Source organism: Lactuca saligna, chromosome 2 (assembly GCF_052625555.1).
Source record: "Lactuca saligna cultivar CGN05327 chromosome 2, ASM5262555v1, whole genome shotgun sequence".
Lineage (NCBI taxonomy): Eukaryota > Viridiplantae > Streptophyta > Magnoliopsida > Asterales > Asteraceae > Lactuca > Lactuca saligna.
Window position 1 is genome coordinate 47,626,676 of NC_136418.1, and position 24,389 is coordinate 47,651,064.

Below are 24,389 nucleotides of genomic sequence, written 5' to 3' on the forward strand. Positions count from 1 at the left end.
TTGGTATGTCGAGATGTGCTTGACCTGTAGGATGGTCACGACCAAGCATCAGAGGCCACATGGGAAGCTGTAGTCTCTAGAGGTTCTATGTGTAAATGGGAGCAAATTCTGATGGATGTCATCACTAACTTGCCGAAGATGGCAAAGGGTTTTGATGTTATTTGGGTCATTGTTGATCGATTTACCAAGAATGCCTATTTTCTGGTATTTCGGGAGAGCTCGTTGGCCTATAAGTTGGCTGATTTGTATATTTGTGAGATTGTTGCTTTCCATGAGGTCTGACCTCTATTGTTTCAGATTGTAATATTCAGTTCACATCCCCTTTCCGGCAAAAAGTTCCACGAGGCTGCATTTCAGCACAATTTATCATCCACAGATCGAAGACCATATCGAACAGACCATTCAAACTCTCTAGGATATGTTGCAAGCCTGCGTCATTGATTTTTGTGGGAGCTAGGACTCATACCTACCTTTTGCTGAGTTCTCCTACAACAACAGTTTCCACTCCAGTGTTGGTGCTCCACCTTTTGAGCTATTGTATGGGCGGAGGTGTCGCACCCCACTCTTTTGGGGAAAGGTTGGCCATAGGGTCATTGGTCGGACCCAGTTGGTACTATAGACTACAGAGACGATTCAGCAAGTAAGGCAGAGATTTCATACTGCTTAGATTCGACAGAAGAGTTATTTCGACCGATGACGATCTAAGTTGGAGTTTTAGGTCGGTGACATGGTATTGCTGAAGGTTTCACCCTGGAAGGGTGTGATTCGCTTTCGGAAGAGGGGGAGGTTGGGCCCTCGATATATTGGAGCATTCCGGATTAACACCAGAGTTGACAAAGTTTCCTATATATTGTATCTGCCGGAGGAGCTCAGTCAGATTGATAGCACTTTCCAGGTGTCGCAGTTGCGGAAGTTGTCACACCACCAAACCGGAATGGCAGAAACGTTCGGGGGCGGATGACTTCATGTGGTAACGTAAAAAATGAATACATAGTAAAGAAAGTAATACAACCATCATATATATATAATTGAAGGTTTACATTGATTAAAAGTGTACATGTTCAAAATCAATTACAATATGACATCAAAATATGAAATTAAACTGGTGCCGCAGCGTCCCTTCTCCAAAATCCGTTTGTTACCTGTAATTACTGAATCCCTAGGACATACAGGTAGTTTTGAAAGAGTAGATCTGCATTTAAGCTGGTGAGTTTCATAAGTATTTAATGACTATGTTTGTATGAAATGAAATGTTTTTGTTCCTCATTTGCTTGTTCCTACAAAATCCTATATTTTCTACTAGTATAAATGTAGCCTTCTTTCAAGACCAATGTTTATTTCTAGTAAATGTATGTACGTATAAAATTTCCAATACGTCTGAAAAACCCCGTAAATCATTGTGTTTTAATACTCTATGTGAGTTTTATAACCATACTATTGACAAGGAATGCCTATACACAACGTTCTTCAGGCGTTGGAATGTTCTGACGTTTGTCACCCCAAATGGTGGACTGTAGCTGTCACACCCCGAAAACCGAAGGCGGAAACAATTCCGGGATTGACTCCATGTTGAGTATCATATCCAATACACATAGTAAGTAAAGTAAAACAACCATTATATTACATAACAAAAGTTTTACAGTTGTTTCAAAAGTAAAGTTTGTACAGTTGTGATACATAGTATATATATGAACAAAATGAAACGGATCTTCATGTACTCCATCTTGAAGCAAAAAGGATCTTCGGGTACGTGTACTAACGCTGACCTGAGAACACAAGCGGTTTAAAAATCAGCATAAAGCTGGTGAGTTCATAAGCGGTTTTTGTTTGTGAAAATGTTTCAAGTTTCCTTTCTGTTTCTGAAATGTTATGTGTACCAAGAAAATCCCATATTTTCTTAAAAGTTGATTGTTATTTCACAAATTTAAAGTATAGTAAATTTGTATACTGAAAACATGTCTGCTCGTGTGAAAATGTATAGTTTGGTTATCTGACATGTTAAACTGTTCTGTTTACGTATCATTGTATTCCCAGGAAGGTCCCATACTTTCCCTATTGTATATTACCAATTGTAAAAGACGTAATGTTATCCAGTTTGTTACTCTTTCTATTTATGTAAGTATTACCCAGGAAAGCCCCAGGCTTTCCTGATTGTTGGTTTTCAATGTGAACGATGTAAAAGATGTAAAAGATGTAAACGTGGTTAGGTTCCATGTTTCCCCAGGAAAGTCCGATGCTTTCCTGAATGTTAGTTACTGTACGTGAAAGATGTAAAAGATGTAAAAGATGTATAAATTGGTTTATTATTACTATAAGTAAATCTCTGTTATCCTAATTGCAAGTTCCATAACCATACGATAGACTAAAACCTGTGGCAATAAGTAGTCCACATGTGGCAATAAGTAGTCCACATACTTATGACTTTCGTCACCCTTAAACCATTTCGGTTCGGCTGTAGCTAGCAGCCAGGTGTGGGGTAGTCAGCCCCGTATAGATCTATACACTCAAGTCATGCTCTCTAAATACCATAGATTCTGGTTACGGGTGTAGTCCTCCACTCGCGTATCTCTATGGAGTGTTCGCGATGATGTGTCTCCAATCAAACAGGATTAATAAATTTACTAGTAATAATGTGATAGTCCTCCACTCGCGTATATATGTGGCGTGTTACCGAGGACAAAACAGTGTACAGGGATTTTATTCAAATGTTTAATGTCATGCTTTTAACTGATAAAATGTGGAAATCCATTTGTGAAATATATGTAAAACATAACAGTTTCAAGACCTATTTCACAAATATATGTTACGTGATCTGCATCTTCAAATGGTTATCAGTTGTGGTAATCAGTAATAAAAGCATATGAAATATGAAACACACATTTGAAAACATGTTTTGTGTACAAGAATTCCCTTGTACTTTTCTTGTGTTCCCCCCTGAAAAACAGTGAAAATGGTGAAAAAAAGGTAGGGGAATGAACTCACCGGACTCGGAAATGCGTCGATTTTGGATACTAAACGTTGGTTCGGGTTTTTATTACTCGCAATGTCCCTATGTAAAACGTAATAATGTCCATATATATTCAATTAGGGATACATTCGCTAATCATATGGAACATTACACTCCCACGAGGTTAAACACCTCAAAACGAGCGTTTGGATTGACCCGGGTGACATCTTCGGACGTGTAATGGCACTAGGGACTTGGGACTTGAGTTTACTCCCAAAGAGTAAACATTTTAAAGAGTTTACAGCCACATAACACACTCACACATGAGTGTACGGCCGTAAACTCATGTTGGTGTGGTTTTGAGTGCTTAATGGCTTAAATGGACATGGGGATTGTTGGAATGGATTTCTAAAATGCCTTGGAATGAATTAAATGTAATTATACCACAAATAAGGGAGTTTACGGCCACCACCTTGGATTTTACGGTCGTAAACTATCCATGGTCAAGAGAAATTGTTTTAAGGCCTAAGGAGCAATCACATGTGATTCTAACTAATTTTCTAAGGTTTGGTATAAATTTTAGGCTTCAAATAACACAATTATATGAGTTTACAGCCCAGATACATACTCTCTGGCCATAAACTCCAATATGAGTAAGAAAAAATAGTTTTTGATGCTAAGAACAATCACATCTGATTCTAGGAATTTATCCAAGCCTTTGGGGTGGTTTAAGGCATCATTTCACAAAGTTTTATGAGTTTACGGCCAAGGGTATGTTCCTAAGCCGTAAACTCCTATAAATGACCTTTTTGATGTGTTTCAAACCCTTAAACTATTTTTAGATGCAACTAGATTTTACCATAAGGCCATTGGTTAAGTTCCAAGGTATTTGGACATGTTTAAAGGCTCTTAATCCCCATTTAAGAGGAGTTTACGGCCCAAGAAGGTGTCTTGGCCGTAAACTCTCTTTTTTCCCCTAAAATTCATGTTTAATGTGTTCCAAGTCCAGATTAGCAAGCCTTAAGGTCATATCTAAGTCCCAACTATGATTTGGAAGGGTAATTTGGCTCAAAAACCCCATTATGAGGAGTTTACGGACCAAGCATGATCCTTGGCCGTAAACTCATGTTCTTGGTCCCAAAACATAATTTAAACATCAATTTGAAGGCTAAAGAGGTTGAATAACAAGTTAGGGGTGTTACCTCTTTGATTGGAAGACATAAATCTTTGTTTTTGACCTTTGATTATGGATGAGGAGAGAGGTTGGGAGTGTTCTATAAGAAAATGGCCAAAGGCTTCAAATGGAGTCCTAAAACACTTTATATAGTGTCTAAGTTTTGGACACGGTGGAATTCTACCCGATATCGGCGTTAGACGAGGCTTTTGGTCGTGCCCGATTAGGTTGCCGTAACCCGATACGGTAAATTCTAGAAATATTCCGATCACTAAAGTTGGGTGTTAAAATGATTTCTAAATGTATTAAGACACCCATTAAGTCATTTTAAATACATATCGGTTAATGACTTAATTAAACAGAAGATCGGAGATCGAATTTGGAAACGATGATTGGTAGCGTGAATTGTATTGCGAAAGAGTTACAAGAAATCATACGGAAATTTCGGGTTGTTACATTATCCCCCCGTTAAAGGGAATTTCGTCCTGAAATTCAAAGTTTAAAAATACAAGACCAGATACAAATCATGGATCAGGAAAGAGTTGTGGATACTTCTATTTCATTGAATCTTCCCGTTCCCAAGTGAATTACGGTCCTCGCTTGGCATTCCAGCGAACCTTCACTAACGGGATGCGACTTTGTTTTGTACGTTTGACTTCTCGATCCATGACTTCGATCGGTTCCTCCACAAAGTTAAGGTTTTCATTGATCTCGATCTCGTCTATGGGAATCGTTAAGGTTTCATCGGATAGGCACTTTTTGAGATTTGAACCATGGAAGACCGGATGAATGTTACTGAGTTCGCGAGGTAAACGAAGTTTAAAGGCAACTGGACCGATCCTAAAGAGGATCTCGAAGGGTCCAATGTACCTTGGATTAAGTTTCCCACACTTACCAAAGTGTACAGTGCCTTTCCAGGGCGAGACCTTCAACAAGACACGGTCTCCAACCTGGAATTCTAGTGGTTTCAAACGATTATCAGCGTAACTCTTTTGGCGATCTCGTGAGGCTTTCAACCGGTTATGCATTTGAATGATCTTTTCGGTGGTTTCGCGGATGATTTCAGGACCAGTGAGAGCACTATCGGGGAGTCGACTCCTGGCTAATTGTGTATCCCCCACCTCGGCCCAGCATAGAGGGGATCTGCACTTACGACCGTATAGGGCCTCAAATGGAGCAGCCCTAATGTTGGTGTGGTAACTGTTGTTGTATGAGAATTCGATCAAGGATAGATGTGTGCCCCACGACTTTCCAAAGTCAATGAGACATGCCCTAAGCATGTCCTCTAGGGTTTGGATTATTCTCTCACTCTGTCCATCGGTCTGAGGATGATACACCGTGCTCATATCTAGTTTGGTTCCAAGGGATTTCTGAAGGGACTGCCAGAATCTATAGGTAAACTTGCTATCTCGATCAGAGATAATGGATACAGGTACACCGTGTAAACGTACTACCTCCTGGATGTATATTCATGCGAGTCTTTCCATCTTGTATGATTCTTTGATCGGAATGAAGTGAGCGGATTTTGTCAAACGATCGACAATTACCCAAATGGTATCGTACCCACTAGAACACTTGGGCAGTTTGTGTTGGGTTATGAGCATTCTAACACTCCTAAGTGTACATGCAACCCTAAATACCTTGGATCTATGTTTTCTCTATTATACATGCAAATATGAGCATCCAAGGTATTATCCTAATCTAGCATACAAAACTATCAATATAACAAGATAGAATACATACCTCTTTGATGTAGAATGTCTTCATAAAGCTTGAGTGCCTAGTGCCCCAAGTGTGACACCTCAAATGGTTCACACAACACCAAATACACTTGGAATAACTTGAGAGAATTCTACACTTCATGAAATCGGCTAGCCCTCTCTAAAATAATACTAGTCACCGATTTTGTCAAGAATAATATCTTTATATAGTGTTACAATTAGGGCAAACCCTAATTGTCATGACTTTCCATTTCCTTTGATCCATGGGTTCAAATACACCATGGAGCATCCATGGAGCATCATACGGGTTTTGGCCTAACTAGATAATCCATGGAGCATTAGCCCACTATACAAGTATGGATGATTTACACAATCAACCCATATATTTAGTTAGTCTTCTTTCGATCACTTAATTAATCCTAGATTTATTCTTGATCAATCCTAATTAAATAATCTCATTATTCTTATTATTAATATACTAGAACTTATAATATATTAATAACCATAAGTGTCTTATTTCTCTCATTATAGTCTATCCAAGTGCATGATGCCATGCAACCCAAATGGACCATGCCGGGTCGGGTCAAGTCTTACCAATTATAGTTATGGACTTAGACATTAATCCAATAGTCTCCCACTTGGATAAGTCTAAAACTATTATTGCGTATGACTTCAGGAACCAACTGGCAATCGTAGCTCTCAAAAGCCTCTGTCGAACTTTGACCTTGTAGATGAACTCTGACCTTTGTCAATGACTTGTCCATTAGATAAGGTATCATATATTCCTCCATTCTAGATATCATATGGACTGAGACATGGATTATAATCATTCTCTCTGTCCATTTGTTGTTTCCCGATTTCCGATTTATAACGACTGACTAATTGAACAAATCAAATCAGTCCTAGCCCGGCCGAGCACTTCCATTTGTCATCATCAAATCATCGAGGGGCCCACAGATATCGCTTTTATCCTGAAGGTAAAAGGAATGGATAAACTTCGACTCATATGACTTGTTCTACTACTTGTTGAATCATACACAAAGGCATGTTTTATAGCACCGAGTTACCAAATGCGTTTTTCGTGCAATCAATGTACAACCAACTCATAGTAACAACTCATATCTCTACGTTTGAAGAATATAAGATATTATCGTCTCATGATCACTCGTGATAAAATCCATGAAGTAATTCCAATGAGCGCGGGTTGAATCCAATACTCAGAACTTATGAGCACTCATGGGTGTTGTAGCCCTTTGTCCAACATCTTAGACCTCTACAAGCCAACCCATGACAGTCTTGATTCATATCTACTTCCAACATATGACCGACTGTGGATGGTTTGAATAACTTATTGATTCCGGAAGAATAACCTAGTTTATTCTGGAAGTCAAAACATTCAAAATGAAACACAAGAATAATTGAATCCAATATGGTATCAAAACCTATTAACATAAATAAAACACCTTTTATTTATCACCATATGATTACACATTATTCATTGTATACTGTTTCAGCTATCAACTATATTCTTGAATTTAAAGCAATAGTTGTCCCATGCTCCAAGCATGTACACTATGTTTTCTAAACACTAGTCATGTCATACACCAAGTATGCATACTATGTTTGTCTATGATCTTTACTTTGTGAACTAGATCAATTGAAGATAACTTCAATGATTCTCTTTTCACACTGCAAATACAAGAATTCCAAATTCATGTCATTTACTAAAATCTGTTAGATTCTAAACTTATATGCATTGATCCTGTCGTAATGATTATGCACAAAGTCAGATAGACTTGACAACAACCATTACAGAGAATTCGAAAAGAGATCGGCTGCTTAGAAACATCATTCTTGCATTAAGTTTCCTAATCTTAAACAAATAGAAAATTCTAACTTTGAAACATATCCAGATTCCATTTTGACTATCACTTTTGAACAAGAGTTGCCTCCTTACAGAGTATGTCAATATGGTCCTTTCAGAATTATCACTACACTTCCAATTGTCCTTGAGTAACCAATCTTTGGTAAACCTTAGATTGTCCTCGATAATTGTTTAATCCTTTTAGTCATATCCAGTTCTAAACCTTTTCCCTTCTTAATGCCCCAGGCATTTGGAAAATTTTAGAAAGGATGAATATAGCACATGTAATCGATCCTATATCCGAAGCATATGGGACACGATTCATGATGTCTCACATAAAGACTAAACCAGTCTTTTGCTATAACATTTCCATTTCTATATGCCAAGTTCTCATAATTCAGATTATCAAAAGGGATGCCGTAATCATAATCGAATTTTAGAACGCAAATAATGGACCCATATACAAAATTTCCTTATGTTGAGCCATTCCAACATGAAATTCATATATATCCTTGACTAAATGATTAAAACCTCACGATCTAAGCTTATAGATTTGTGATGAAGTATAATTTCCTCTCCCTTAATTATAGCAAAACAACTTTTTCCCAATTGAAACCTTTTGTTTTCTATTATTAACATTGCTAACTTGCAATCTTTATCATAATTATCATGCTCCCACTAACATGATGATTATTAGCATAACACTTATGCTACCACTAGCTTTGACATGTACTCAGAAATCAGCTGGACTTCTAGAAATCAATACTTTATTGACTTTCTTACCAAAGTTCCGATTTCTGATACTGGATTGTTTTGATAGAACTTTATCAAAATCATACACCTTCCCTTAGATAGCACACTTGTGTGTCTAAACAATTATGAAGAGGGATGCCATAATCATAATGGTTAGACCTTTTTGCCACTTCTCACAAGTCCAGGTTAGTGTGCCGATAAACCACACACGCTCCACTAACGACTTTGAGAATGCAAATATCATAATTGCTATCTATCTAAAATCTACTTAGTAAAAGTGTTTCCTCACCATCATTTTCATGAATCGGAGAGAAACCTTATGACACTTAGATTTATATGGTGTATGAGTTCCTACCCATATGAATTTGTCAAAACCATAATCACAAGACAAAGATAATGACAAATCCAAAACCATATGGATTGAACTCAATCTTAATTTCATACCACCTGGCAGCTCAAGGGCCTGCCATTGCTTCCAAGTTGTTGTGCAACCAATTGAGAACTCTAGGAACTCATATGCAAAGCCAACTTTAATTGGAATGGGCACAGAATATGTCAACACGATAGGTTATAAACCTTAAGTCGTGTGCTAGAGAAGAACTCTAGGTTCTATTCTTGATTAGTTCTTTAGACTTTCAAGACCTTTAAGAATCCCACTGTCCTCTTGACCTATAAGACTTCCTTGTTAAACATCCAAGAGATAGTGTGGATTCTAATCAAGACAAACACTTCACACAATTGGGCTAAGTTGGTCTTTGTTTTATCCAAAACATCACAACTTACCAATTTCAAATGTACAAGAGTAGAAAACTTTTACTCTTACATTTGACACATGTTTTAAACCTTCTTAAAGACATGTCACTCAAATTACAATCTTGGAGTATGACTCTAAGACTTGTATTGGAACGAAGTATGGCTCATCTTCTTGATTTAACCATTTCAACAATTCAAGATCCCTTCTTCTTAGTCATAAGAATGCACTAAGACTTCCTTAGAGAACTAATTTTGATATGGTTTCTTTATCATTAAGATGATCACAAAACTAATACTAAAGTACTCTCCCATCTTTTCAGATTTGAGAAACTTTTATCCTTCTGCCTAATTTGATTCTTCTTATCCGCTCTGCCATGCATTGAAACCTTTTCCAATGTCTCAGAGTTACACTTAAGCTTGTAAGTATAATCATATTTACTGAGCTTTAGTAAACTATGATGAATAGCCTTATATCTTTTGTGGTGGACTTAATCAGTGCACATGACTATGTACTCGATCCCTTAGTCCATTACTTTACTCACATATCCATGTGAATAAGTAATTAGTCTTAATTTTCCAATACTTGAAAGTTCTCATTCATCATGCTATAGAACTTGCATGATTCCAAGTTCCGGTCCAATTGAGACTTTGGATGATGAGAATCTTTCCTTATTTTCTAAATTTAGACATTACCACAAATGAAGAATCAATTTCAGATTTCCACTCTTGCTATTAATGGAATCATATAAGCAACAATTTTTCCTCAAATGCCATTGTAACGATATTTTAAAATAAATAAAATCAAAAATTTTCTTTTATTTTAAAACTATGCGGAAAAAACTTATCCTTACAATCCATATGAAAACTTGTTGTTATCTATTCCTAAGCAATACCTCATAACTTATAAGAAGTAGCTCAAGAATCCGATCTTCAAACTACACGATAGAAATCCATCTATGCGATCAAATTCCGCATATTCTTTCTTTAAGTTCCTTCACTTTTCTTTGATTCTTAAAACATTACCATGTGACCCAGTCACATCATGTATCAGGAATCTCAGAATAGGAACTTAACAGAGTTAGATTAGGTAAATTTGGCAGTTCCTTCACTTTACCTGAAGTAGAGTCAACCTTATTGACTTTAACATCCTTAGGTAAATTTGGCAGCTTCGCAACTAATGACCCTTTCTTTGGCAATATAAACATATGGACCCTTTGATAATCGTACACGGGACTATCACAGACTTAGCTTTTCTCTTTACCATTTGTTCAACCGAGTTGACTATGGCCGATCCATTTCCATTGGGAAGAGAATGTTTTTCTTGATTTCCTGTGTCACCATTGTCAATGCCCATAATGTTTCAGGAAGTTGATCTTAGCAAATAGATAAGATCATTAAGGGTCTTGTCATAGTCTGTTTAATAGGTGTTCCAAAAGAACTCACTATGTGACTTAGAAAGTAGTTGAACCACCACCTTTCTCAAGACTTTGACATCCTTCTCTCTCGGCTTGTCAATTTGTGACTACATCTCCAAGATGTGATCACACCTACACCTTGCCTTGCCAATAGGGCTTGAGTGACTTTGAACTTGTGGGTTAGGGATAATAATTTGAGGAGGTGAAAGAAGTATGATTTCCAAGGGACATCATCTTCATTTAGGAAAGCTTGTCTCAAGAGATTTGGGAAGATCATAAATGTCTAAACCAGACATGTTTTGGGAGATATTCAAGATAGTTGATATAAAGTCCTTAATATGACACCCAATCTGAAATATTAAGGCTAGGACCCAACAAACTATTTTATAACTTAGAAGAGGGATGTCGTAATCCAAACTATAAAATATTTGAAGGTAGGTGAATGACGATTCACCAATTTCCACCAAGATAAACGAAATGTATTATTAGGTTTTAATTGGTTTTTGAAACTCCTAGATCTTTTAAGATTCATTGAACTGTTCAATGGCATGTTTCAATCTCGAGTGTGCCCTTCAGGTTTTGTGACTGGGATGCCGAGGATCACAAAACAAGGTGTGAAGTAACCATGCAAATTACTTGGTACCCTTAAGTGTTTACCCCTCAATCGATGTGCCGGTTAACCACACACGCTCCATCGATACTATGATAAACATTAAGTTACCCTTTGCGTACCTTGTTAAATACGAGTTAGTGTGCCGGTTAACCACACACGCTCCACTAACCGACTTAAACAAAGTGAAAAGTGTAATTTCATGGATTAGCACCGTATTCACATTTTCCTAAGTAACTAAGATTGGGAATTATTAAGAGTTTAGTTACTTAGTATTTATCATTAATACTTTTAATGAAGGGAGAATTATAGTCCTGTCAAACCCATTCGGATAACGACCCTCCACCAATCAAGCAAGCGGTGGGTGAGAGTGGACACCCATTAAGTTGCCATTTTATAGGCAACAACCTTATACCCACCTTATAGATTGGCTTCGTGAATGAGGCGTACTAGCGGTAAGACTGACTTTACTCTTATACATAAATATATATATATATATATTATTAACTTATAATATTATAAAGTATAAGGGTTGAATTTTAACTTTTAAAATTCTAAGGGCTAACTTGGAATTAAAGTATTCATAAGAGAAAACTTTACAAATTCCAAAACTTGAGGGCAAGTTTTGAAACTATTCAAAACTAATTAATTCCATAACTTATGTATTTAAAGTAGTTTTAACCCAAGAACTCTTCAAGTTCTATAACTTATGGAAGACTTTAAACTAATAAAAGAATTAACTTTTGCTTTATTTTTATAACTTATGGAATTAATTAAGGTTACACTTTTACTCTTTAATGAAGTGACTCTTGAACTTCCATAACTTGAGGACAAGTTATGGAGTCATAAAAAAATATTCAATGACACAAGACTCTTCATTTTGTAACCATTACCAACTTTTATGAGTTTTATGAGTCTTTAATGTGACTCTTCATGTAACTTGAGCACAAGTTACACAAACACATTTTATACTCAACTCTTAGATTAAAATGGATTGAAAGAAACTATTTGAATTAACTTTTCTATTAATCTAAGCAACTCATAAGAACAAGATAATTCAAATCAAAATTTTTCATGTAATTAGTCTAAACCTTAAACTAATACAAAACATGAATCTATTGACAATTATCTTTGAAAATGGATTAGCATGAACATTACCACATTAAAAAACAAGTTTATAAGTTCAAAACCAACTTAGGGTAATGTTCCTAGTCCATTTCTAGCCAAAAACCTCGAAAATATGTTGTCTGGGGGTCCAACTCGTCGAGTGCATGAACCAACTCGGCGAGTTGGATCGAATTGATCACATTTTAGGCATGGACTCGCCGAGTCTGATGATTAGACAGCAACAAATTCGTTTTTTCAGCTTCTATTGTAGGTATAACAAGAAAACAAGCCGAAGCTCTGATACCACTGTTGGGTTAAAAGCATTCTAACACTCCTAAGTGTACATGCAACCCTAAATACCTTGGATCTATGTTTTCTCTATTATACATGCAAATATGAGCATCCAAGGTATTATCCTAATCTAGCATACAAAACTATCAATATAACAAGATAGAATACATACCTCTTTGATGTAGAATGTCTTCATGAAGCTTGAGTGCCTAGTGCCCCAAGTGTGACACCTCAAATGGTTCACACAACACCAAATACACTTGGAATAACTTGAGAGAATTCTACACTTCATGAAATCGGCTAGCCCTCTCCAGAATAATACTAGTAACCGATTTTGTCAAGAATAATATCTTTATATAGTGTTACAATTAGGGCAAACCCTAATTGTCATGACTTTCCATTTCCTTGGATCCATGGGTTCAAATACACCATGGAGCATCCATGGAGCATCATATGGGTTTTGGCCCAACTAGATAATCCATGGAGCATTAGCCCACTATACAAGTATGGATGATTTACACAATCAACCCATATATTTAATTATTCTTCTTTTGATCACTTAATTAATCCTAGATTAATTCTTGATCAATACTAATTAAATAATGTCATTATTGTTATTATTAATATACTAGAACTTATAATATATTAATAACCATAAGTGTTTTATTTCTCTCATTATAGTCTATCCAAGTGCATGATGCCATGCAACCCAAATGGACCATGTCGGGTCGGGTCAAGTCTTACCAATTATAGTTATGGACTTAGACATTAATCCAATAGTTTGGTGATGAAGTCCATGGTAATCATCTCCCATTTCCACTCGGGGATATTGGGCTGTTGGAGCAATCCTAAGGGTTTCTGATGTTCAACTTTGACTTTGGCGCAAGTCAGACACTTGCCCACGAATGTAGCTATCTCAGCTTTCATGTTTGGCCACCAGTATTGCTTCTTGAGATCTAGGTACATCTTGTCCGAACCTGGGTGAACAGAGTATTTGGTTCTGTGTGCTTCCTCCATGACTGTTTCCCTGAATCCTCCGGACTTGGGAATCCAGATTCGATCCATGAAACAGTGAACTTCGTCACCTCTGATCTCAAGTTTCTTTTCCATTCCTTTCAAGGCTTCACTTGACATGTTCTCGGGTTTGAAGGCTTCTAACTGGGCTTCTCGGATTTGCATGGGTAAGTTGGAATGGATGGTCATCGTCTGGTTCATCACTTTGTGGCCTGCACTATCCTTTCGGCTAAGGGCATCTGCTACCACATTGGCCTTGCCGGGATGGTAACGGATTTCACACTCATAATCACTGAGTAGTTCTACCCATCGCCATTGCCTCATGTTCAAGTCTTTCTGATCAAAGATGTGTTGTAGGCTCTTGTGATCAGTGAAGATCATGCACTCGGTTTCGTAAAGATAATGTCTCCAAATCTTCAATGCAAAGACTACGGCTCCTAGTTCCAAGTCATGTGTGGTATAGTTGACCTCGTGTACTTTCAGCTGTCTTGAGGCATAGGCAATCACCTTTCCTCTTTGCATAAGCACACAACCTAAACCTTGATTAGACGCATCGCAGTAGACAGCGAAGTCCTCTGTCCCTTCGGGAATAGACAGAACAGGCGCCCTACATAAGGCTCTCTTCAACGTTTGGAATGCAGTTTCTTGTTTATCACTCCAACAAAAGGGTACACCTTTCTGTGTTAGAGTGGTTAAAGGTTTGGCGATTTTGGAAAAGTTCTGAATTAATCTGCGATAGTAGCCGGTGAGACCCAAGAATTGACGAATTTCTGTGGGTGTCTTTGGTGCCGACCAATTCTCTATTGCTTTAATCTTGGAAGGATCTACGTGAATACCCTCCTCGCTTATGATGTGACCGAGGAAAGTTACCTTCCGTATCCAGAATTCACACTTGGAGAATTTCGCGTATAGCTTTTTTGATCTAAGGGTTTCCGACACTAACCTCAAGGGATGTCATCAATGAACACGATGAAGAATTTGTCTAAGAAGGGACGGCACACCCGGTTCATCAGGTCCATGAACATAGCCGGTGCGTTGGTTAGACCGAAGGGAATCACTACGAACTCGTAGTGTCCATACCGAGTCCTAAAAGCTATTTTGGAAACATCATTCTCCTGGACTCGTAACTGATGGTACCCTGACCGAAGGTCTATCTTTGAAAAGTAGCTGGCTCCCTGGAGTTGATCGAAGAGGTCATTAATTCGTGGAAGAGGATATCGTTTCTTAACGGTCAACTTGTTCAGTTCGCGGTAGTCAATACACATTCGAAAGGATCCATCTTTCTTCTTGACAAACAGTACTAGAGCTCCCTAGGGTAAGGAACTCGGTCTAATGAATCCTTTACTAAGAAACTCATTGAGTTGACTGGATGACTCCTGCATTTCTGCTAGAGCTAATCGATATGGAGACTTTGCTACGGGGGTAGGTCCAGGAGTTAGGTCAATACGGAACTTGACCTAACGTTCAGGAGGAATTCATGGAAGCTCTTCGGGAAACACATCTGAAAAGTTACAGACTTGGCGGATGCTCGCGAGGTCTCTAACTTCTTGTTTCTCATTGATCACATGGGCTAAAAATGCTATGCACTCCTTTCGTAAGAGCTTTCGAGCTTTGATGCAAGAAATGATACGAAGATTGGAACTGGGTTTATCGCCATAGATTACGAGAGTTTGATCCGAAGGAAGATTGAGACGGATGGGTTTTTCGTATCAAAGGATATCAGCATGATTGGGACTCAACCAATCCATGCCAATGATAACATCAAAGCTCTTAATGGAAACAGGCATGAGATCTATAGGAAATGAGTGATCATTTAGGGTAAGCGTACAACCTATGAATACGTCGCTAGCGCTTTCTTTCTCACCGTTAGCCATCTCGACGGTAAACGTTTCAGTTAGTGGTTGGGAATTACGTTTTAGATTATGTTTGAATGCATGGATAACAAAACTCCTTTCAGCACCCGAATCGAAAAGAATACTAGCATATGAGTTGTCGAGAAGGAACATACCCGAAACAACAGTGGGATCAGCAACTGCTTCCTCCCGTCCCATGGTTAGAACCCTTCCAGTGTTATCAGCAGTTGACTTCTTGGGATAGTTCCTTTTAAAGTGCCCAACTTCTCCACAGTTGTAGTAGGCTTGACTAACACCTGCTCCAGATGATTGGTTGGCTGATTGGGTAGGAGTTTTGCAGAATCGAACTGTGTGCCCTTTCTTACCACAGTTGGTACAAGATAGTTCTCGGCAGGGACCAGTATGATGATGGTATTTGTACTTGTCACACAGAGGAAGATTACTAGCATATTTAATGGTAGTAGTTGGAGCTGTGGATCCCACAACCGAAGCAGCAGCAACAGGAGTAGTAGCAGCATGAACTGCTATAGTCTGCTATTTCTTGGAAGATCCTTGAGAAGATAGACCCTTCTTCTTCTTCCAGAATTTTCTCTCTTCGCCACTCCTTTGAGTTGGCTCAGAAGTGGTAGTGATGTCCTTAACGTCGTCGCTGTGATGAATCATAGTTTGAGCTAAAGTCTTGGCACTATCATAAGTATCCGGACGGGCAGCCAAGACTTGACTCTTTGTCGGTTGGGATAATCCCTAAATGAACCTTTCGATCTTTTTGTTTTCAGGAGTGACTAATCCCGGGTAGAGAAGTGCGAGATCATCAAATCGGGAAGTGTATGCAGCAATGTCGGAACCTTTCATCTTTAGGTTCCAGAGCTCGTGCTCTAGTTTCTGCATTTCACCACGGGGGCAGTACTCAACAATGAGGAGTTCTTTCATGGCTTCCCATCCCATGTCATTGGCTACGGGTAAGGTCAGAGATTTGACTCGGCCATTCCACCAAGTCAAGGCTTTATCAACGAAGGTACAGGCCGCGAATTTAACTTTATCGGGCTCCGCGCAAGCACAGATTTCAAAGATGGACTCGATTTTCTCGAACCATCGAGATAAGGAAATGACGCCTCTAGTGCCATTAAAGGATGTTGGTTTCGCATTCATGAAATCCTTATAGGAACCCCCTCTTTGGTGTCCACCTCCTAAACCACTAGGGTTCATTTGTGACATGGCTGCCACCATTGCAGTTGTCATGACCGTCTGGAGTGACGCTAGGTCAAACTGGGGAGGAGGTGGCGGCGAAGAAGGATTGTTGTTGTTCTTTGAGTTGGGTCTCTTTCGGGGAGGCATCTTGATCTAATAACATCAAGAAAGAGAGGATGGTAAGTCCTCTATATTGAATCAATAAATATGGCAGTTATATGATCCGAATAAGTGATAAAGCAAGAAAGAGTTATTGAAACAGATAATTTATCGCTAAGAATAATCAATGATAGCCACTCGAATAATCAATTTATCGCTCGAGAAATACTCCCATAGTATTTCATGAATTGATCACGACAATGGTTCGAGTTTGGGATATTAGGGTAAGTTTTAGGCATGCCGCATACCACAGTCACTCCCAAGCACATGTTGGCCGTGTCTCGAATGAATATAGTTAGCCAGACTATATTAACCCTAGACACGACTACATAACTGCCTAGGTTTAACCATAGCACACAACACCCAGTTACTTATGTTCTGTTCTACTTGTGGTTACGGATGACGAATGTTCGGTATACTTGTATACTTTTGAAAATACTTGTAGTTTGAAGATACTTTTAATTCAAAGCACTTAGGCCCTTTTATTGTTTATAGTTTTATACCATGTAAGGTTTGGTATACTTCATTGACTATAAACAAGGGCTCTGATACCAATCTGTCACACCCCAAAAACTGAAGGCGGAAACATTTTCGGGGTTGACTCCACATTGAGTATCAAATCCAATGCACATAGTAAGTAAAGTAAAACAACCATTACATTACATAAGAAAAGTTTTACAGTTGTTTCAAAAGTAAAGTTTGTACAGTTGTGATACATACTATATATATGAACCAAATGAAACGGATCTTCACGTACTCCATCTTCAAGCAAAAAGGATCTTCGGGTACCTGTACTAACGCTGACCTGAGAACACAAGCGGTTTAAAAATCAGCATAAAGATGGTGAGTTCATAAGTGGTTTTTGTTTGTGAAAATGTTTCAAGTTTCCTTTCTGTTTCTGAAATGTTATGTGTACCAAGAAAATCCCATATTTTCTTAAAAGTTGATTGTTATTTCACAAATGTAAAGTATAGTAAATTTGTATACTGAAAACATGTCTGCTCATGTGAAGATGTATAGTTTGGTTGTCCGACATGTTAAACTGTTCTGTTTACTTATCATTGTATTCCCAGGAAAGTCCCATACTTTCCTTATTGTATATTACCAATTGTAAAATATGTAATATTATCGAGTTTGTTACTCTTTCTGGTTATGTAAGTATTACCCAGGAAAGCCCCATGCTTTCCTGATTGTTGGTTTTCAATGTGAACGATGTAAAAGATGTAAAAGATGTAAACGTGGTTAGGTTCCATGTTTCCCCAGGAAAGTCCCATACTTCCCTGAATGTTAGTTACTGTAAGTGAAAGATGTAAAAGATGTATAAAGTGGTTTATTATTACTATAAGTAAATCTCTGTTATCCTAATTGCGAGTTCCATAACCATACGATAGACTGAAAACTATGGCAATAGGTAGTCCACATGTGGCAATAAGTAGTCCACATACTTATGATTTTCGTCACCCTTGAACCATTTCGGTTCGGCTGTAGCTAGCAGCCAGGTGTGGGGTAGTCAGCCCCGTATAGATCTATACACTCAAGTCACGCTCTCTAAATACCAGAGATTCTGGTTACGGGTGTAGTCCTCCACTCGCGTATCTCTGTGGAGTGTTCGCCGAGGACATGTCTCCAATCATACATGATTAACAAATTTACTAGTAATAATGTGATAGTCCTCCACTCGCGTATATATGTGGAGTGTTACCGAGGACAAAACAGTGTACAGGGATTTTATTCAAATGATTAATGTCATGCTTTTAACTGATAAAATGTGGAAATCCATTTGTGAAATATATGTAAAACATAACAGTTTAAAGACCTATTTCACAAATATATGTTACGTGATCTGCATCTTCAAATGGTTATCAGTTGTGGTAATCAGTAATAAAAGCATACAAAATATGAAACACACATTTAAAAACATGTTTTCAGTACAATAATTTCCTTGTACTTTGCTTGTGTTCCCCCCCTGAAAAACAGTGAAAATAGTGAAAAAAAAGTAGGGGTATGAACTCACCGGACTCGCAAAATGCGTCGATTTTGGATACTAAACGTTGGTTCGGGTTTTGATTACTCACGATGTCCCTATGTAAAATGTAATAATGTCCATATATATTCAATTAGGGATACATTCACTAATCATATGGAACATTACACTCCAACGAGGTTAAACACCTCAAAACGAGCGTTTGGAATGACCCGGGTGACATCTTCGGACGTGTAATGGCACTAGGGACTTGGGACTTGAGTTTACTCCCAAAGAGTAAACATTTTAAAGAGTTTACAGGCACATAACACACTCACACATGAGTTTACGGCCGTAAACTCATGTCGGTGTGGTTTTGAGTGCTTAATGGCTTAAATGGACATGGGGATTGTTGGAATGGATTTCTAAAATGCCTTGGAATGAATTAAATGTAATTATACCACAAATAAGGGAGTTTATGGCCACCACCTTTGAGTTTACGGCCGTAAACTACCCATGGTCAAGAGAAATTGTTTTAAGGCCTAAGGAGCAATCACATGTGATTCTAACTAATTTTCTAAGGTTTGGTATCAATTTTAGGCTTCAAATAACACATTTATATTAGTTTATGGCCCAGATACATACTCTCTGTCAGTAAACTCCAATATGAGTAAGAAAAATTAGTTTTTGATGCTAAGAACAGTTACATGTGATTCTAGGAATTTATCCAAGCCTTTGGGGTGGTTTAAGGCATCATTTAACAAAGTTTTATGAGTTTACGGCCAAGGGTGTGATCCTAGGCCGTAAAATCCTATAAATGACCTTTTTGATGTGTTTCAAACCCTTAAACTATTTTTAGATGCAACTAGATTTTACCACAAGGCCATTGGTTAAGTTTCAAGGCATTTGGAGATGTTTAAAGGCTCTTAATCCCCATTTAAGAGGAGTTTACAGCCCAAGAAGGTGTCTTGGCTGTAAACTCTCTTTTTTCCCCTAAAATTCATGTTTAATGTGTTCCAAGTCCAGATTAGCAAGCCTTAAGGTCATATCTAAGTCCCAACTATGATTTGGAAGGGTAATTTGGCTCAAAAACCCCATTATGAGGAGTTTACGACCCAAGCATGATCCTTGGCCATAAACTCATGTTCTTGGTCCCAAAACATAATTTAAACATGAATTTGAAGGCTAAAGAGGTTGAATAACAAGTTAGGGGTGTTACCTCTTTGATTGGAAGCCTTAAATCTTTGTTTTGGACCTTTGATTATGGATGAGGAGAGAGGTTGGGAGTGTTCAATAAGAAAATGGCCAAAGGCTTCAAATGGAGTCCTAAAACACTTTATATAGTGTCTATGTTTTGGACACGGTGGAATTCTACCCGATACCGGCGTTGGACGAGGCTTTTGGTTGTACCCGATTACGTTGCCGTAACCCGATATGGTAAATTCTAAAAATATTCCGATCACTAAAGTTGGGTGTTAAAATGATTTCTAAATGTATTAAGACACCCATTAAGTCATTCTAAATACGTACCGGTTAATGACTTAATTAAACGGAAGATCGGAGATCGAATTTGGAAACGACGATTGGTTGCGTGAATTGTATTGCGAAAGAGTTACAAGAAATGATACGGAAATTTCGGGTTGTTACAGTAGCTATCAGTCAGGGCGCGGGTTGTCAAGCGCGTATAGATCTATACAAAAACACCATGCTACCCCTCTAAGGGATTCTGGTATATAATACAGGACTTGAAATGTGTACTTGAATGTACGTGAAGTTAATGTCTCACAAAACATAGTATAAAACAGATTTACGTGTGAAAACGTTTATTCGTTATTGTATATGTAAGTAGCTTCTTCAAATAGTATTTCCATGTATGTAAAAGTTCGTAGTACTCTCGTAAAACTATACCTATTAAAGTTTCCTAAAAGTGTGTTTCGTTTGTATAATAAATCCTTAGTAAAAATGTTCACTTGTTATGAAAAGTGTAGTTTTTGCAGTGCCAAAACCGACACACATAAATGTAGTATAAGCAAGTATCTGATTTATATAAATACATAAATCATTTCTTATTTCAAAAGATAAAATGTTGTCATGGTATAATTTGCATATGAAAGTTTCCCTTTTATAGTTTCAAATCACATATGATTCCTTTGATAAAACGCGTAAAGTGAAAGTTTATATAACACTCGATAACAATCGAACGTTTTACTTGTATTCCCCCCTTAAAAGCATGTCAAAGTACTCATAAAACATTTAAAAGTGTGAATTATAGGGGTATGAACTCACTTGTAAGATCGGAGGTTGCGGAATGAAAACCAGACATAATTTCGGCTCAAGAAAGTGGATTTCCTCGGGATTCTCGGGAATCTCAGGAGCACAATTGACCTTGGGGACTCGAGCAAAGTGATTGGGGTTTCGGGGTAGCATGGGCACGGAAAACGTGGCAAGATCGTAAGAGAAATGAGAGAAATGGTGTCATTTTCCCAGAATCCTCGCATTCCTTTTATAGGGGGCTGAGAGACCTCGGTACACGGGGCGTACGAGCTTACGTGTGGCGTACTCGTGCATCATGCGTGACCGAGTCCTCAGCTTCGGATGGGACGGGACGGGTAGGCTCGCATAGGGGCGACATCGACGAACCGAGGCCAAGGCCTCGAGTACGTGGGGCGTACGCCTGTACGCGGCGCGTAACTCGGATGGACCCGGTGACTCACCCTTCGGATAATACCGATTTTTGAATTAAATTTATATATTAATTGTTTAGCAAACTTCAAAAATTCATATCTTCTTCATACGAACACCGTTTTCAACGTTCTTTATATCCACGCGAAGGTGAGACCATACTCTACAACTTTTGTTTAGATCCCGTTGGCAAATTCCGAAATTATTTTTATTATTTATTTTTAAAAGGTCGCGGTAAGAATATTTCTTTAGAAATTCATAACTTCTTTATCTGACGTCGGTTTTTGCTAAACTTTTTACCGCTGAAATACCATTGTTGAGACCTTCGATTCTCGTTTATGTCATTCCGGTCAAAAGTCGCTCGATCTTTGATTCGAGTTTTTAGCCGTCTGTCGTTAAGCCGAACTTTAAAAATTCCTAACTTTCTTATATGAAGTCGGATTTGGGCGTTCTTTTTACGTACGATCACGGTTTAACGACATCTAACATAATAGGTAATTTAATTAGTGATTTTTGGATATTTTATTTTCGAAGTTAATTTTATTACAACTAACGTGGTTACAATACTCGACTTTTTAGGTCGTTTACATGTAGTTGAAATATCGGGTTGTCACAGAAGTACATATTGTACGAAGATGCAGTGGTATCGCCTGAACTGTTTTAAGAGGCCAGTGGTTATTCTGGAAAGAACGGTTAAGGTTCTGCGTAACAAGAAGGTACCATTTTTAAAGGTACAGTGGCAGCATCGGAGGGGATCCGAGTGGACCTATGTGCCAAAGGTTGAGATGCGGGAGCATTATCCGGATAATTTAACGATAGCAGCCTACGAGGACGAATCCTAGTTCATGTGGGGGAAAGTTGTAGCATCACGATTCCCAGGTATGAGAATTTTATTTACAAAGACAATTTTTCATTAGAACTCGTGGAGTTATTGGCCTCAACTCGACGTGTTGAAAGCTTATGGGTCGCAGATATTTTTGGACCAACTCAATGAGTTGGAGAAGAAAACTCGATGAGTTGGCGGCTGAATATGAAACCCTAATTTTTAAGGTGTTTCTCCCTATTTAAAGGCCTTGAGTCCCATAGGTGGCATCCGTATTCGCCCCGTCTATCCCAAAACTCTAGCCTCATGTTGTCTCTCCCATTTTTGATTGTGTGTGTGTGTGTGAGCTTAAAGAGTGTTTCCTTGGTGTTCTCTTGAAGAAGCTTGAAGTTGGTGGTGCATAGCATGAAGGGACAAGCTTTAGATCTAGAATCTTCTTGATTTTAGCTACACTTTTAAGATAAAAAGTTGAAAAGTTGCTCATCTATTGCTTAGATCTCTTCATTGGAAGTTTAATGTCATTTTTGGCATATTTTTAGCTTTATTCTTGGTTTGAGCATGTTTTGAAGTTATAACCTTAGAACTGGACGTTTTGTGGCCTCCTTAGGCTTATAGATTGAAGCTTTATCTAGATCTAGGCTTCCTTCATGTTCTAAGTACCATAATAAGCCTTCTTTGTGTGCTTTAGCCTTTTGGTGTTATGCATGGATGTAAATTTAGCAACTTTACATGGTTTTTCAGCTCATGGGTTCCAAATCTACATTCGTGAGCGTTATAATGGTTGAAAAAGGACTGAATGAGTTAAGCTGAGAAAACTTCACGAGTTGTCCTGGCAACTCGATGAGTTAGCTTGGGTTTTCCCGCTTTTTTGGATACTATAGGAACTCGACGATTTGTCCTGATAACTCGATGAGTAGGCTCATGTGACAATCCAAAACTTTCGATTATGTTCAACCATCCACTTCAATATGAGTTAAAACTATTTCTACTAACTTTCAAACTTTTTGGAATAAGTTTGAGTGGTTTAAAGTTCATGCTTCAAAAGATATCAGGAGAGTGGATACCCTAGGGTTTATTATGTAGCAATAATTTCCCAAAACTTCAATAGTTTTGAGTTTACGGTCCAAAAAGGTATTGGGACCGTAAACCCAAAAGACTATATAAGTGAGACTTAGAAATTTTAATCACTTTTTCACAATTCCAAAGACTAGGGTCATTTCTCTCTCAAATGTCATTCCGTATTTCTTCAAGATCTTCAACTAGTAAGTGTTTCGAGCCCTATTATGATTAGATCAAGTGTTAAACATCAAGAAATCATCAAAATCCCCCAAGAACAAGGTGTTCACGGCCAAGGATCTTCTTGGATCGTGAATAGTAAAAGTGTGGCTTAAATGTGTCCTTTGTCCATTTAGACCTTGGAAACAAGCATAGAAACAACCCTTGACATGTTTAAACCTTAAGAGCATCAAGAAAACACCTAAAATCGCATAGGATAAGGTGTTTACGGTCCAAGAATCTCCTTGGACCGTAAACCCTAAAAAGAGTGCTTAAACTGTGCCAAAGTGCCACTAAACTCTTACCAAGCCTTAGAAGCGAACATATAACCTTCCTTGGATGTGTTTAGCACAAGAAAACCACAAAAATGTCCCATGTTTAGGTGATTACGGTTTGGGGAGCTCGCAAAACCGTAAACACCCCAATGAGGGTTTTAATGCCCCATATTTCTTCCTTAAGCCAAGAAACTAGTCTAGACTTTTACCTAGAAGTGTTTAGGACTTGAAAACTTCATTTTACCATAAGCCATATGGGTTTACTACCGTAAACCCAACGATATATGGTCCAAAAACCGTAAACCCTTTAAAGGGGTGATATGTTGCCCTAATCACATCCTAAGGTTAAGACTTGAAGGTAGGATGCTTCAAAAGGAATTCTAGGACTTCAAACCACCATATGGTCAAAGTTGTTGGATAAGGTATCTAAGTCCATGACTATTTCTGGTAAATACTTGACCCGACCCGACATGGTCCATTTAGGTTGCATGGCACCATGCAATTGTATAAACTAAATGAGAG